Raw genomic sequence first — 14211 nt, 5'->3', positions numbered from 1 at the left:
ATTCCACACGGACCAGCAGTGTGACTTGCGAGAAATACGCAGCGGTGTTCTATAGAAAAGCCGGTAATTCAAGTGCCGGCTTTTTCTTTCTCCTTCACAAACCCGACAGGATATGAGACATGAGTTGAGAAAATACTTGGCACTCAGGAGAATTTTTGTTGCAAGGTTCAAAAGTAGATTTTTATTTTGGTGCATCCAGTTCAACATATAAACGTTTTCGGTCTCGACAAATGAGACCTTCATCAGATATAGTTGTCAACGCTGCAGTGTATATACAAAAAAGGAGATGCTGTAAGCAATGAGAATACTGTTGCACAATAATACAAAAATAAATAAATAAATAAACATGAAATCCATATTATATGACAAAACAGTCTGCATACGATTGCGGGAAATGGCGTGCAGTACAGGTGGCAGAATGGGTGAATCCGTTCTAGACCTGCGTGAGACGTGAATCCTGTTCAGGAATTGCTGGAGAGTGTACACGTTTTAAGGTTATACTGAGGTGAAAAATGACAAAGTAAGCAAATACAATGGAAAGTAAACCATAGAACACTGGAGATGTGACCTCGTAGTGGGTCTAACATTGCATAAGAAGCACTATCTTAGGTGAAGGATACAGGAAGTGAAATATCCTCCACAGGTGAGTATGGGGATATATGACTAAGGTGCACGGTGGGCTACCTGAAAGAGAGAAAGTTATGCATCAGAGATGACAGAGTACAGAGCTATAATGTGAGAGGGCACAGCTGCCCCATAGGCCACATGGAACACATGCCAGACAGACTAACGGGGTGACCACCAGAAAAAAACAGACAGGATATATGGGGCTAGATGCCGCCCAACGAAGGCGTACCTGGAGACCATGGGTAGTGTGTGTGTAGGTCACACACTGAGTATGGAGGCAGGGAGTGGGAGCGCAGGGCGCCTGTGGAAGGGAATAGAATACACACAGCATGTAACCGCTGCAGAGCTGAAAAAAACGAAAAAACGAAAAATCCCCCACTAGCAGGACATACCTGAGGTGCTGGAGGGCAGTATATGGCGCGTGTAGCAAGGCGAGAACACTCGCAATATGAGAAGCGCTGTGGAGACATGCATAAATGCTGTTGTTGAAATCAGGCTGGAGCCAGGGAGAGAACAGTCTAAAGCCAGCACAGGGCTGGGACTGTCCGTGATGTTACCTGAGCGGTGCCGCTGCCAGGGGCGATGTGTGCGCTGTGCTGCTGAGCAAGGGGACGCTCCCGGGGCTGCTGAGAAGAGCGCAGCACTTCCGGGTATATGAGCGCTGTGGGACGCGTCACCTGACGTCTGACGTCACCGGGTCATGTGATCGGGGGAGCCGGCGCATGCGCAGAAGAGCCGAATAGGATGTCAATAGGAATGAAAGCCGGGGGAACCGGCGCTTGCGCAGTGAGCCCCTGGAGGCAAGGAAATGGATATGGGAGTGCACTGCAGTGCAGGAAGCTGTGTGAATAAAAAGGAGAAATTGTAAATAAATAGAGTAGGGTGGAAAACCCCAAAGGTGTCTGGCAAGGGGTCACCCCGGATGTATATAGAGAACAATTTACCCTCTATATATAAGGCATGTAGTGCATACTGTACCGTGTGCAGTGCTCAGTGCGAAGGGTGCAATTAACGATTCTGTGGAGAAAAAGGAAAGGGCACAGATAAACCATTAGTAAAACAATAGTTATGTTACATTACATGGTGCACCTGAAAGGTGCTACAGAATAAAACCAATAGACATGTACATAGTTACAAAAAAGCCGAGACATCGTAGTCTCTGTTGAGACCCTTCGGTTCTAAGGTTTGCAAGGAATAAATCCAATAGGCCTCCCTTCTGAGGAGTAAGCTGACACGGCTTTGGCCCCTTCTTGGAGTGTCTACTTGTTCCAGGACCTGATAGCGGAGCTGAGAAATGTTGTGGTTTTGTTTGGAGAAATGATACGGAAGTGGTAGATGTGTTTTATTGCAGCGAATTGTGGATTTGTGTTGGGCCACTCTGTCTCTTATTGGTTGTGTAGTTTCACCCACATATGCCAGCCCGCAAGGGCACTTGATGACATACACGACATGTGTGGATTCGCAAGTGAAAAACCCTTTTATGGGGATGGCCTTGCCTGTTTGCGGGTGAGAGACTGTGGGACCCTTCTGAACATTGCTACATTGTAGGCAATTTAGACAGGGAAATGTACCCTGTCTTTGGGTTTGAAGAAAGGACTGTTTGGGGACCCTATTGATTGAGCCAATGTCAGCTTTGACTAGTTTGTCTTTTAGATTTCTGGGTCGTTTAAAACAGGACATAAAGGGCACCCTAAACTCTGGAATGCTGGGATAGCTTTTTGTAAGGATGCCCCAGTGTCTCCTGATGGTAGACTGGACCATGTTGGAGAAGGGATGGAATGTTGAGACAAACGGAATTCTCTTGCGGTCATCCTTGGATCTAATCACTGAAATGCTGCGTTTGGCCTCTGTGAGGATATGCTGCGGATATCCCCGGTTTGAAAATTTTTGTTCCATCTCACTCAATCTTGTTTCTTTGATTTTATCATTTGAGACAATTCTTTCAACCCTGTGAAATTGGGACTTGGGAATAGAGTTTTTGATGGATGGTGGATGGCAACTGGTGAAATGCAGTAGGCCGTTGCGGTCTGTTGGCTTTGTGTACAGATCAATGGATAAGGAGCCGTCCCTCTCCTTATAAATGAGGGTGTCAAGGAAGCTGATTTTAAGTTTGTCGTATTGTAAAGAGAAACCAAGTTCGGGCCAAATGCTGTTAATATGTTGGTCAAAGGCTATCAATGATTCCAGGGGACCGTCCCACACGCAGAAAATATCATCAATATATCTGCGCCATACCCTACAGTGGGCAATGAATAGAGGGTGGTCGTACACAAAGTCATTTTCAAAGGCCGCCATATATGCAATAGCATATGGGGGCGCTACGTTCGCGCCCATTGCGGTGCCTTGTAGCTGGGCGTAAAAGGAATCCTGGAACATGAAGTAGTTTTCTTTTAAAACCAAATTCAAAAGGTCGGCGCAGAAGTGGCGGATTTTTTTATCGACTCTATTATCTGACAGAAGTCTGTCAGTAGCGGCCAAGCCCTTGTCATGAATAATGGATGTATAGAGGCTATTTACATCCCATGTGATCAAAAAAGCAGAAGGAGATATGGGGCCCAGAGTTTTTATGACCTGAATGAATTCACCAGTGTCCAGAATAAATGACCGAGTTGTTTTAACAAGTGGCGTGAGGATCTTCTCTAATACTATGGATAATGGTGAGAGGACTGAATCAGTCAGGGAGACAATTGGTCGGCCAGGGGGTTTAACTAATCTTTTATGTATTTTAGGTAGGATGTACAGAATAGGAGTTATGGGCTCTTTTTTGATGAGAAAGTCCCTCATCTTGCTATCTATAGTGCCTACTCTCATGTGGTATTCAATAACTGGTGCAATTTTCTTCACCAATTCATTGAGGGGGTTACATGGTATTAATTTGTATACTGTGGTGTCCCCTAGCTGTCTGTGTACCTCCTCTAGGTAGTCAGTTCTGTCCATCACTACCGTTGCTCCCCCCTTATCCGCCGGTTTGATGATTAGAGTTTTGTCAGACGCCAATTCTTGCAACGACAGTCTTTCTGTGGATGAAAGGTTGGCCTGAAAATGGAACTTCCCTTGTTCCATTTTGCGGGTCAGTGAGTGGATGTCCCTTTCAACAAGGGATACAAAGGTCTCCACTGGGGGATCCCCTCGAGGTGGCATGTAGGAGCTGTGGTTCCTGAGACCCAAGCTCTGAAGTTCCAAGAGAGTCTTTTCCCCCCTGGCTGGATTTAACACCGGGGGTTGTGCTGCAAAATGGACCCGGAGTCTGAGGTTCCGATAGAACCTTTGAAGGTCCATGCTTAGTTCAAATGAATTGAACTTGTATGCCGGACAGAAGGATAAACCCTTCTGAAGCACAGCTAATTGGTGTGTATCCAAGTTTTTAGATGAAATATTAACTACTAGGGGGAGGTCCATACCTGTGAGCGTGTTGTTATCTGGTTTCTGGATTCCCCGCCGGCACTGGCCGCCCCGCCTCGTCTTCCTCTTCTGCGGCCGCGGTTGTTCCCTAAAAAAGAAGCAGAACTTGAGGTGCCGGGTCTGCTGTCGGTGGATCCAGAAGAGCTTATCGAGCTGTGCCGTCTGGTGGAAGGCCGAGTATCTCGCCACTGGTAAACCCTGTTCTGTAGGTAATCTTCGGTATCTCGTAGGAACTTTGACCTCTTCCTTTTTTCCACTTCCAATCTGTGCTGCCGTAGATGTTCTAGATTCTTTGTCTGTAATTCCTGGAACTCTTCCTGGGGCATCGTGCTGGTTAGTTGAGACTCGATGGCCTGTATTTGGGTGTTGACTGAGTCCAAATTCTTTTGGAGATAGGAGAGGGTGAGAGTCATCAGGTCTGTTGAGCATTTGTTTAGAATGTGTTCGAATTTTTCGCAATATTCCTTGTCTTCCCTGAAGAAGGTTGGTTGTAACGGGACCCGCAAGCCACGTGGGATCCTCTGGACTCGAAGGTACTCGGCAATAGTAACAATATGTAGTTCTAGATTAACCGCTCTTCTGGATTCACGTTCCAGGTCACGGTTTTTTAGTTCTTTGGTTGGAATTTGGAGAAAGTCGCTGGGTGCGGTCACTTTAGAGAGAATTTCTGCCGCCTCTGCTGCATTGAAGGAAAAAGTTTCAGACATCGTCCAAGGTGCTCGTGTACGGATATAACATATGGAACGAGATGACTACGGCACTCAGGGATGCTTGGGAGGTGCTCAAGTTGGGGATCCAACCCGTAATTATAAGTTGAGAAAATACTTGGCACTCAGGAGAATTTTTGTTGCAAGGTTCAAAAGTAGATTTTTATTTTGGTGCATCCAGTTCAACATATAAACGTTTTCGGTCTCGACAAATGAGACCTTCATCAGATATAGTTGTCAACGCTGCAGTGTATATACAAAAAACAAAAAAGGAGATGCTGTAAGCAATGAGAATACTGTTGCACAATAATACAAAAATAAATAAATAAATAAACATGAAATCCATATTATATGACAAAACAGTCTGCATACGATTGCGGGAAATGGCGTGCAGTACAGGTGGCAGAATGGGTGAATCCGTTCTAGACCTGCGTGAGACGTGAATCCTGTTCAGGAATTGCTGGAGAGTGTACACGTGTTAAGGTTATTACTGAGGTGAAAAATGACAAAGTAAGCAAATACAATGGAAAGTAAACCATAGAACACTGGAGATGTGACCTCGTAGTGGGTCTAACATTGCATAAGAAGCACTATCTTAGGTGAAGGATACAGGAAGTGAAATATCCTCCACAGGTGAGTATGGGGATATATGACTAAGGTGCACGGTGGGCTACCTGAAAGAGAGAAAGTTATGCATCAGAGATGACAGAGTACAGAGCTATAATGTGAGAGGGCACAGCTGCCCCATAGGCCACATGGAACACATGCCAGACAGACTAACGGGGTGACCACCAGAAAAAACAGACAGGATATATGGGGCTAGATGCCGCCCAACGAAGGCGTACCTGGACACCATGGGTAGTGTGTGTGTAGGTCACACACTGAGTATGGAGGCAGGGAGTGGGAGCGCAGGGCGCCTGTGGAAGGGAATAGAATACACACAGCATGTAACCGCTGCAGAGCTGAAAAAAACGAAAAAACGAAAAATCCCCCACTAGCAGGACATACCTGAGGTGCTGGAGGGCAGTATATGGCGCGTGTAGCAAGGCGAGAACACTCTCAATATGAGAAGCGCTGTGGAGACATGCATAAATGCTGTTGTTGAAATCAGGCTGGAGCCAGGGAGAGAACAGTCTAAAGCCAGCACAGGGCTGGGACTGTCCGTGATGTTACCTGAGCGGTGCCGCTGCCAGGGGCGATGTGTGCGCTGTGCTGCTGAGCAAGGGGACGCTCCCGGGGCTGCTGAGAAGAGCGCAGCACTTCCGGGTATATGAGCGCTCTGGGACGCGTCACCTGACGTCTGACGTCACCGGGTCATGTGATCGGGGGAGCCGGCGCATGCGCAGAAGAGCCGAATAGGATGTCAATAGGAATGAAAGCCGGGGGAACCGGCGCTTGCGCAGTGAGCCCCTGGAGGCAAGGAAATGCCTTTTTATTCACACAGCTTCCTTCACTGCAGTGCACTCCCATATCCATTTCCTTGCCTCCAGGGGCTCACTGCGCAAGCGCCGGTTCCCCCGGCTTTCATTCCTATTGACATCCTATTCGGCTCTTCTGCGCATGCGCCGGCTCCCCCGATCACATGACCCGGTGACGTCAGACGTCAGGTGACGCGTCCCAGAGCGCTCATATACCCGGAAGTGCTGCGCTCTTCTCAGCAGCCCCGGGAGCGTCCCCTTGCTCAGCAGCACAGCGCACACATCGCCCCTGGCAGCGGCACCGCTCAGGTAACATCACGGACAGTCCCAGCCCTGTGCTGGCTTTAGACTGTTCTCTCCCTGGCTCCAGCCTGATTTCAACAACAGCATTTATGCATGTCTCCACAGCGCTTCTCATATTGCGAGTGTTCTCGCCTTGCTACACGCGCCATATACTGCCCTCCAGCACCTCAGGTATGTCCTGCTAGTGGGGGATTTTTCGTTTTTTCGTTTTTTCGTTTTTTTCAGCTCTGCAGCGGTTACATGCTGTGTGTATTCTATTCCCTTCCACAGGCGCCCTGCGCTCCCACTCCCTGCCTCCATACTCAGTGTGTGACCTACACACACACTACCCATGGTCTCCAGGTACGCCTTCGTTGGGCGGCATCTAGCCCCATATATCCTGTCTGTTTTTTCTGGTGGTCACCCCGTTAGTCTGTCTGGCATGTGTTCCATGTGGCCTATGGGGCAGCTGTGCCCTCTCACATTATAGCTCTGTACTCTGTCATCTCTGATGCATAACTTTCTCTCTTTCAGGTAGCCCACCGTGCACCTTAGTCATATATCCCCATACTCACCTGTGGAGGATATTTCACTTCCTGTATCCTTCACCTAAGATAGTGCTTCTTATGCAATGTTAGACCCACTACGAGGTCACATCTCCAGTGTTCTATGGTTTACTTTCCATTGTATTTGCTTACTTTGTCATTTTTCACCTCAGTATAACCTTAACACGTGTACACTCTCCAGCAATTCCTGAACAGGATTCACGTCTCACGCAGGTCTAGAACGGATTCACCCATTCTGCCACCTGTACTGCACGCCATTTCCCGCAATCGTATGCAGACTGTTTTGTCATATAATATGGATTTCATGTTTATTTATTTATTTATTTTTGTATTATTGTGCAACAGTATTCTCATTGCTTACAGCATCTCCTTTTTTGTTTTTTGTATATACACTGCAGCGTTGACAACTATATCTGATGAAGGTCTCATTTGTCGAGACCGAAAACGTTTATATGTTGAACTGGATGCACCAAAATAAAAATCTACTTTTGAACCTTGCAACAAAAATTCTCCTGAGTGCCAAGTATTTTCTCAACTTATAATTACGGGTTGGATCCCCAACTTGAGCACCTCCCAAGCATCCCTGAGTGCCGTAGTCATCTCGTTCCATATGTTATATCCGTACACGAGCACCTTGGACGATGTCTGAAACTTTTTCCTTCAATGCAGCAGAGGCGGCAGAAATTCTCTCTAAAGTGACCGCACCCAGCGACTTTCTCCAAATTCCAACCAAAGAACTAAAAAAACGTGACCTGGAACGTGAATCCAGAAGAGCGGTTAATCTAGAACTACATATTGTTACTATTGCCGAGTACCTTCGAGTCCAGAGGATCCCACGTGGCTTGCGGGTCCCGTTACAACCAACCTTCTTCAGGGAAGACAAGGAATATTGCGAAAAATTCGAACACATTCTAAACAAATGCTCAGCAGACCTGATGACTCTCACCCTCTCCTATCTCCAAAAGAATTTGGACTCAGTCAACACCCAAATACAGGCCATCGAGTCTCAACTAACCAGCACGATGCCCCAGGAAGAGTTCCAGGAATTACAGACAAAGAATCTAGAACATCTACGGCAGCACAGATTGGAAGTGGAAAAAAGGAAGAGGTCAAAGTTCCTACGAGATACCGAAGATTACCTACAGAACAGGGTTTACCAGTGGCGAGATACTCGGCCTTCCACCAGACGGCACAGCTCGATAAGCTCTTCTGGATCCACCGACAGCAGACCCGGCACCTCAAGTTCTGCTTCTTTTTTAGGGAACAACCGCGGCCGCAGAAGAGGAAGACGAGGCGGGGCGGCCAGTGCCGGCGGGGAATCCAGAAACCAGATAACAACACGCTCACAGGTATGGACCTCCCCCTAGTAGTTAATATTTCATCTAAAAACTTGGATACACACCAATTAGCTGTGCTTCAGAAGGGTTTATCCTTCTGTCCGGCATACAAGTTCAATTCATTTGAACTAAGCATGGACCTTCAAAGGTTCTATCGGAACCTCAGACTCCGGGTCCATTTTTCAGCACAACCCCCGGTGTTAAATCCAGCCAGGGGGGAAAAGACTCTCTTGGAACTTCAGAGCTTGGGTCTCAGGAACCACAGCTCCTACATGCCACCTCGAGGGGATCCCCCAGTGGAGACCTTTGTATCCCTTGTTGAAAGGGACATCCACTCACTGACCCGCAAAATGGAACAAGGGAAGTTCCATTTTCAGGCCAACCTTTCATCCACAGAAAGACTGTCGTTGCAAGAATTGGCGTCTGACAAAACTCTAATCATCAAACCGGCGGATAAGGGGGGAGCAACGGTAGTGATGGACAGAACTGACTACCTAGAGGAGGTACACAGACAGCTAGGGGACACCACAGTATACAAATTAATACCATGTAACCCCCTCAATGAATTGGTGAAGAAAATTGCACCAGTTATTGAATACCACATGAGAGTAGGCACTATAGATAGCAAGATGAGGGACTTTCTCATCAAAAAAGAGCCCATAACTCCTATTCTGTACATCCTACCTAAAATACATAAAAGATTAGTTAAACCCCCTGGCCGACCAATTGTCTCCCTGACTGATTCAGTCCTCTCACCATTATCCATAGTATTAGAGAAGATCCTCACGCCACTTGTTAAAACAACTCGGTCATTTATTCTGGACACTGGTGAATTCATTCAGGTCATAAAAACTCTGGGCCCCATATCTCCTTCTGCTTTTTTGATCACATGGGATGTAAATAGCCTCTATACATCCATTATTCATGACAAGGGCTTGGCCGCTACTGACAGACTTCTGTCAGATAATAGAGTCGATAAAAAAATCTGCCACTTCTGCGCCGACCTTTTGAATTTGGTTTTAAAAGAAAACTACTTCATGTTCCAGGATTCCTTTTACGCCCAGCTACAAGGCACCGCAATGGGCGCGAACGTAGCGCCCCCATATGCTATTGCATATATGGCGGCCTTTGAAAATGACTTTGTGTACGACCACCCTCTATTCATTGCCCACTGTAGGGTATGGCGCAGATATATTGATGATATTTTCTGCGTGTGGGACGGTCCCCTGGAATCATTGATAGCCTTTGACCAACATATTAACAGCATTTGGCCCGAACTTGGTTTCTCTTTACAATACGACAAACTTAAAATCAGCTTCCTTGACACCCTCATTTATAAGGAGAGGGACGGCTCCTTATCCATTGATCTGTACACAAAGCCAACAGACCGCAACGGCCTACTGCATTTCACCAGTTGCCATCCACCATCCATCAAAAACTCTATTCCCAAGTCCCAATTTCACAGGGTTGAAAGAATTGTCTCAAATGATAAAATCAAAGAAACAAGATTGAGTGAGATGGAACAAAAATTTTCAAACCGGGGATATCCGCAGCATATCCTCACAGAGGCCAAACGCAGCATTTCAGTGATTAGATCCAAGGATGACCGCAAGAGAATTCCGTTTGTCTCAACATTCCATCCCTTCTCCAACATGGTCCAGTCTACCATCAGGAGACACTGGGGCATCCTTACAAAAAGCTATCCCAGCATTCCAGAGTTTAGGGTGCCCTTTATGTCCTGTTTTAAACGACCCAGAAATCTAAAAGACAAACTAGTCAAAGCTGACATTGGCTCAATCAATAGGGTCCCCAAACAGTCCTTTCTTCAAACCCAAAGACAGGGTACATTTCCCTGTCTAAATTGCCTACAATGTAGCAATGTTCAGAAGGGTCCCACAGTCTCTCACCCGCAAACAGGCAAGGCCATCCCCATAAAAGGGTTTTTCACTTGCGAATCCACACATGTCGTGTATGTCATCAAGTGCCCTTGCGGGCTGGCATATGTGGGTGAAACTACACAACCAATAAGAGACAGAGTGGCCCAACACAAATCCACAATTCGCTGCAATAAAACACATCTACCACTTCCGTATCATTTCTCCAAACAAAACCACAACATTTCTCAGCTCCGCTATCAGGTCCTGGAACAAGTAGACACTCCAAGAAGGGGCCAAAGCCGTGTCAGCTTACTCCTCAGAAGGGAGGCCTATTGGATTTATTCCTTGCAAACCTTAGAACCGAAGGGTCTCAACAGAGACTACGATGTCTCGGCTTTTTTGTAACTATGTACATGTCTATTGGTTTTATTCTGTAGCACCTTTCAGGTGCACCATGTAATGTAACATAACTATTGTTTTACTAATGGTTTATCTGTGCCCTTTCCTTTTTCTCCACAGAATCGTTAATTGCACCCTTCGCACTGAGCACTGCACACGGTACAGTATGCACTACATGCCTTATATATAGAGGGTAAATTGTTCTCTATATACATCCGGGGTGACCCCTTGCCAGACACCTTTGGGGTTTTCCACCCTACTCTATTTATTTACAATTTCTCCTTTTTATTCACACAGCTTCCTGCACTGCAGTGCACTCCCATATCCATTTCCTTGCCTCCAGGGGCTCACTGCGCAAGCGCCGGTTCCCCCGGCTTTCATTCCTATTGACATCCTATTCGGCTCTTCTGCGCATGCGCCGGCTCCCCCGATCACATGACCCGGTGACGTCAGACGTCAGGTGACGCGTCCCACAGCGCTCATATACCCGGAAGTGCTGCGCTCTTCTCAGCAGCCCCGGGAGCGTCCCCTTGCTCAGCAGCACAGCGCACACATCGCCCCTGGCAGCGGCACCGCTCAGGTAACATCACGGACAGTCCCAGCCCTGTGCTGGCTTTAGACTGTTCTCTCCCTGGCTCCAGCCTGATTTCAACAACAGCATTTATGCATGTCTCCACAGCGCTTCTCATATTGCGAGTGTTCTCGCCTTGCTACACGCGCCATATACTGCCCTCCAGCACCTCAGGTATGTCCTGCTAGTGGGGGATTTTTCGTTTTTTCGTTTTTTTCAGCTCTGCAGCGGTTACATGCTGTGTGTATTCTATTCCCTTCCACAGGCGCCCTGCGCTCCCACTCCCTGCCTCCATACTCAGTGTGTGACCTACACACACACTACCCATGGTCTCCAGGTACGCCTTCGTTGGGCGGCATCTAGCCCCATATATCCTGTCTGTTTTTTTCTGGTGGTCACCCCGTTAGTCTGTCTGGCATGTGTTCCATGTGGCCTATGGGGCAGCTGTGCCCTCTCACATTATAGCTCTGTACTCTGTCATCTCTGATGCATAACTTTCTCTCTTTCAGGTAGCCCACCGTGCACCTTAGTCATATATCCCCATACTCACCTGTGGAGGATATTTCACTTCCTGTATCCTTCACCTAAGATAGTGCTTCTTATGCAATGTTAGACCCACTACGAGGTCACATCTCCAGTGTTCTATGGTTTACTTTCCATTGTATTTGCTTACTTTGTCATTTTTCACCTCAGTATAACCTTAACACGTGTACACTCTCCAGCAATTCCTGAACAGGATTCACGTCTCACGCAGGTCTAGAACGGATTCACCCATTCTGCCACCTGTACTGCACGCCATTTCCCGCAATCGTATGCAGACTGTTTTGTCATATAATATGGATTTCATGTTTATTTATTTATTTATTTTTGTATTATTGTGCAACAGTATTCTCATTGCTTACAGCATCTCCTTTTTTGTTTTTTGTATATACACTGCAGCGTTGACAACTATATCTGATGAAGGTCTCATTTGTCGAGACCGAAAACGTTTATATGTTGAACTGGATGCACCAAAATAAAAATCTACTTTTGAACCTTGCAACAAAAATTCTCCTGAGTGCCAAGTATTTTCTCAACTTATAATTACGGGTTGGATCCCCAACTTGAGCACCTCCCAAGCATCCCTGAGTGCCGCAGTCATCTCGTTCCATAGGATATGAGACATGGTTTACATACAGTAAACCATCTCATATCCCTTTTTTTTTTTGCATATTCCACACTACTAATGTTAGTAGTGTATGTGCAAAATTTGGGCACTGTAGCTTGTAAAATAAAGGGTGAAATGGCGGAAAAAATTGGCGTGGGCTCCCGTGCAATTTTCTCAGCCAGAGTGGTAAAGCCAGTGACTGAGGGCAGATATTAATAGCCTAGAGAGGGTCCATGGTTATTAGCCCCCCCTGGCTACAAACATCTGCCCCCAGCCAACCCAGAAAAGGCACATCTGTAAAGATGCGCCTATTCTGGCACTTGGCCACTATCTTCCCACTCCCGTGTAGTGGTGGGATATGGGGTAATGAAGGGTTAATGTCACCAGGGCCGTATTTGCCACTAGGCACATGAGGGCACGTGCCTAGGGCGGGGACAATGCAGGGGGCGGCACCTGAGCAAGGTTTTTTTTTTTTTCTTTATAAAAGCTGGGTCACCTCCCGACCGACCCCACCCAACCCCCCACCTCCCCGGCCGCCCGCCCGCCTCCCAACCGCTTCCCACCCACCCTCCTTGAAGACGATACTCACCCTGCTCCAACGATGCCTGGTCTCGGCTTCTGCAGTGCTCCTGAATGAGCAGTCACGTGGTGCCCCTCATTAAGGTCACGAATATGCGCATATTCATGACCTTAATGAGCGGTATCACATGACCACTCACGCAGGAAGAAGGTGAGGCGCCGGGAGTCGGGACAGAGACAGAGGGATGTCGGCACGGCCGCGCGGTGAGGATCAGGTGAGTATGAGGGATGGGGGGACAGGGGAGGGGGGATGAAGGAGGACGGTAAGCCGCGCCATTCAAGATGGGAGCAGGGGGTGGGGTGGAGTGGAGAGATGAGCCATGCATACGGGGGGGGGGGGGGAATATGAGCCATGCATACAGGGGGGGAATATGAGCCATGCATACAGGGGGGGAAATGTGAGCCATGCATACGGGGGGGTGAAATACGAGCCATGCATACGGGGGGGTGAAATACGAGCCATGCATACAAGGGGGGAATATGAGCCATGCATACAGGGGGGGAATATGAGCCATGCATACAGGGGGGGAATATGAGCCATGCATACAGGGGGGGAATATGAGCCATGCATACAGGGGGGGAATATGAGCCATGCATACAGGGGGGATATGAGCCATGCATACAGGGGGGAATATGAGCCATGCATACAGGAGGGGGGGAATATGAGCCATGCATACAGGGGGGGAATATGAGCCATGCATACAGGAGGGGGGGTCATTATACAGTATTAAGCATCATGTGGCCATTATACAGTATGGAGCACTGTGTGGCCATTATGCATTATGGAGCATCATGTGTGGCCATTATACACTATGGAGCATCATGTGTGGCCATTATGCAGTATTGAGCATCATGTGTGGCCATTATACAGTATGGAGAACTGTGTGGCCGTTATACAGTATTGAGCATCATCTGTGGCCGTTATACAGTATGGAGCATCATGTGTGGCCAATGGCCATTATACAGTATGGAGCATCATGTGTGGCCGTTATACAGTATGGAGCATCATGTTTGGCCATTATACAGTATTGAGCATCATGTGGGATCATTATACAGTATGGAGAACTGTGTGTGGCCTGTATACAGTATGGAGCACTATGTGTGGCCATTATACAGTATGGAGCACTATGTGTGGCCATTATACAGTATGGAGCATCATGTGTGGCCATTATACACTATGGAGCATCATGTGTGGCCATTATACAGTATTGAGCATCATGTGTGGCCATTATACAGTATGGAGAACTGTGTGTGGCCATTATACAGTATGGAGCATCATGTGTGGTGGCCATTATACAG

At 47.4% G+C, this 14211-nt stretch overlaps 2 long non-coding RNA genes across 3 annotated transcripts; both read left to right on the top strand.

Annotated features, from left to right (window-relative positions):
- Positions 1 to 6524: 6524 nt before the first annotated feature.
- LOC143815902 (uncharacterized) lies at positions 6525 to 7999 on the top strand. 2 transcript variants are annotated; one of them, XR_013223850.1, is made up of 4 exons: positions 6525 to 6628; positions 6728 to 6799; positions 6971 to 7034; positions 7184 to 7999. It is a non-coding gene; the product is annotated as an uncharacterized LOC143815902 (long non-coding RNA). The 2 variants fall into 2 exon arrangements; XR_013223847.1 differs by lacking the exon at positions 7184 to 7999 and having other exon boundaries at positions 6971 to 7042.
- A 240-nt stretch (positions 8000 to 8239) lies between these two features.
- LOC143815870 (uncharacterized) lies at positions 8240 to 12295 on the top strand. Its single transcript, XR_013223837.1, has 4 exons — positions 8240 to 8351; positions 10736 to 10774; positions 11696 to 11759; positions 11909 to 12295. It is a non-coding gene; the product is annotated as an uncharacterized LOC143815870 (long non-coding RNA).
- The last annotated feature ends 1916 nt before the right edge of the window (positions 12296 to 14211 follow it).

Source organism: Ranitomeya variabilis, chromosome 1 (assembly GCF_051348905.1).
Source record: "Ranitomeya variabilis isolate aRanVar5 chromosome 1, aRanVar5.hap1, whole genome shotgun sequence".
In the NCBI taxonomy this organism is placed as follows: Eukaryota; Metazoa; Chordata; class Amphibia; order Anura; family Dendrobatidae; genus Ranitomeya; species Ranitomeya variabilis.
This window is presented reverse-complemented; position numbering and strand designations above follow the sequence as displayed.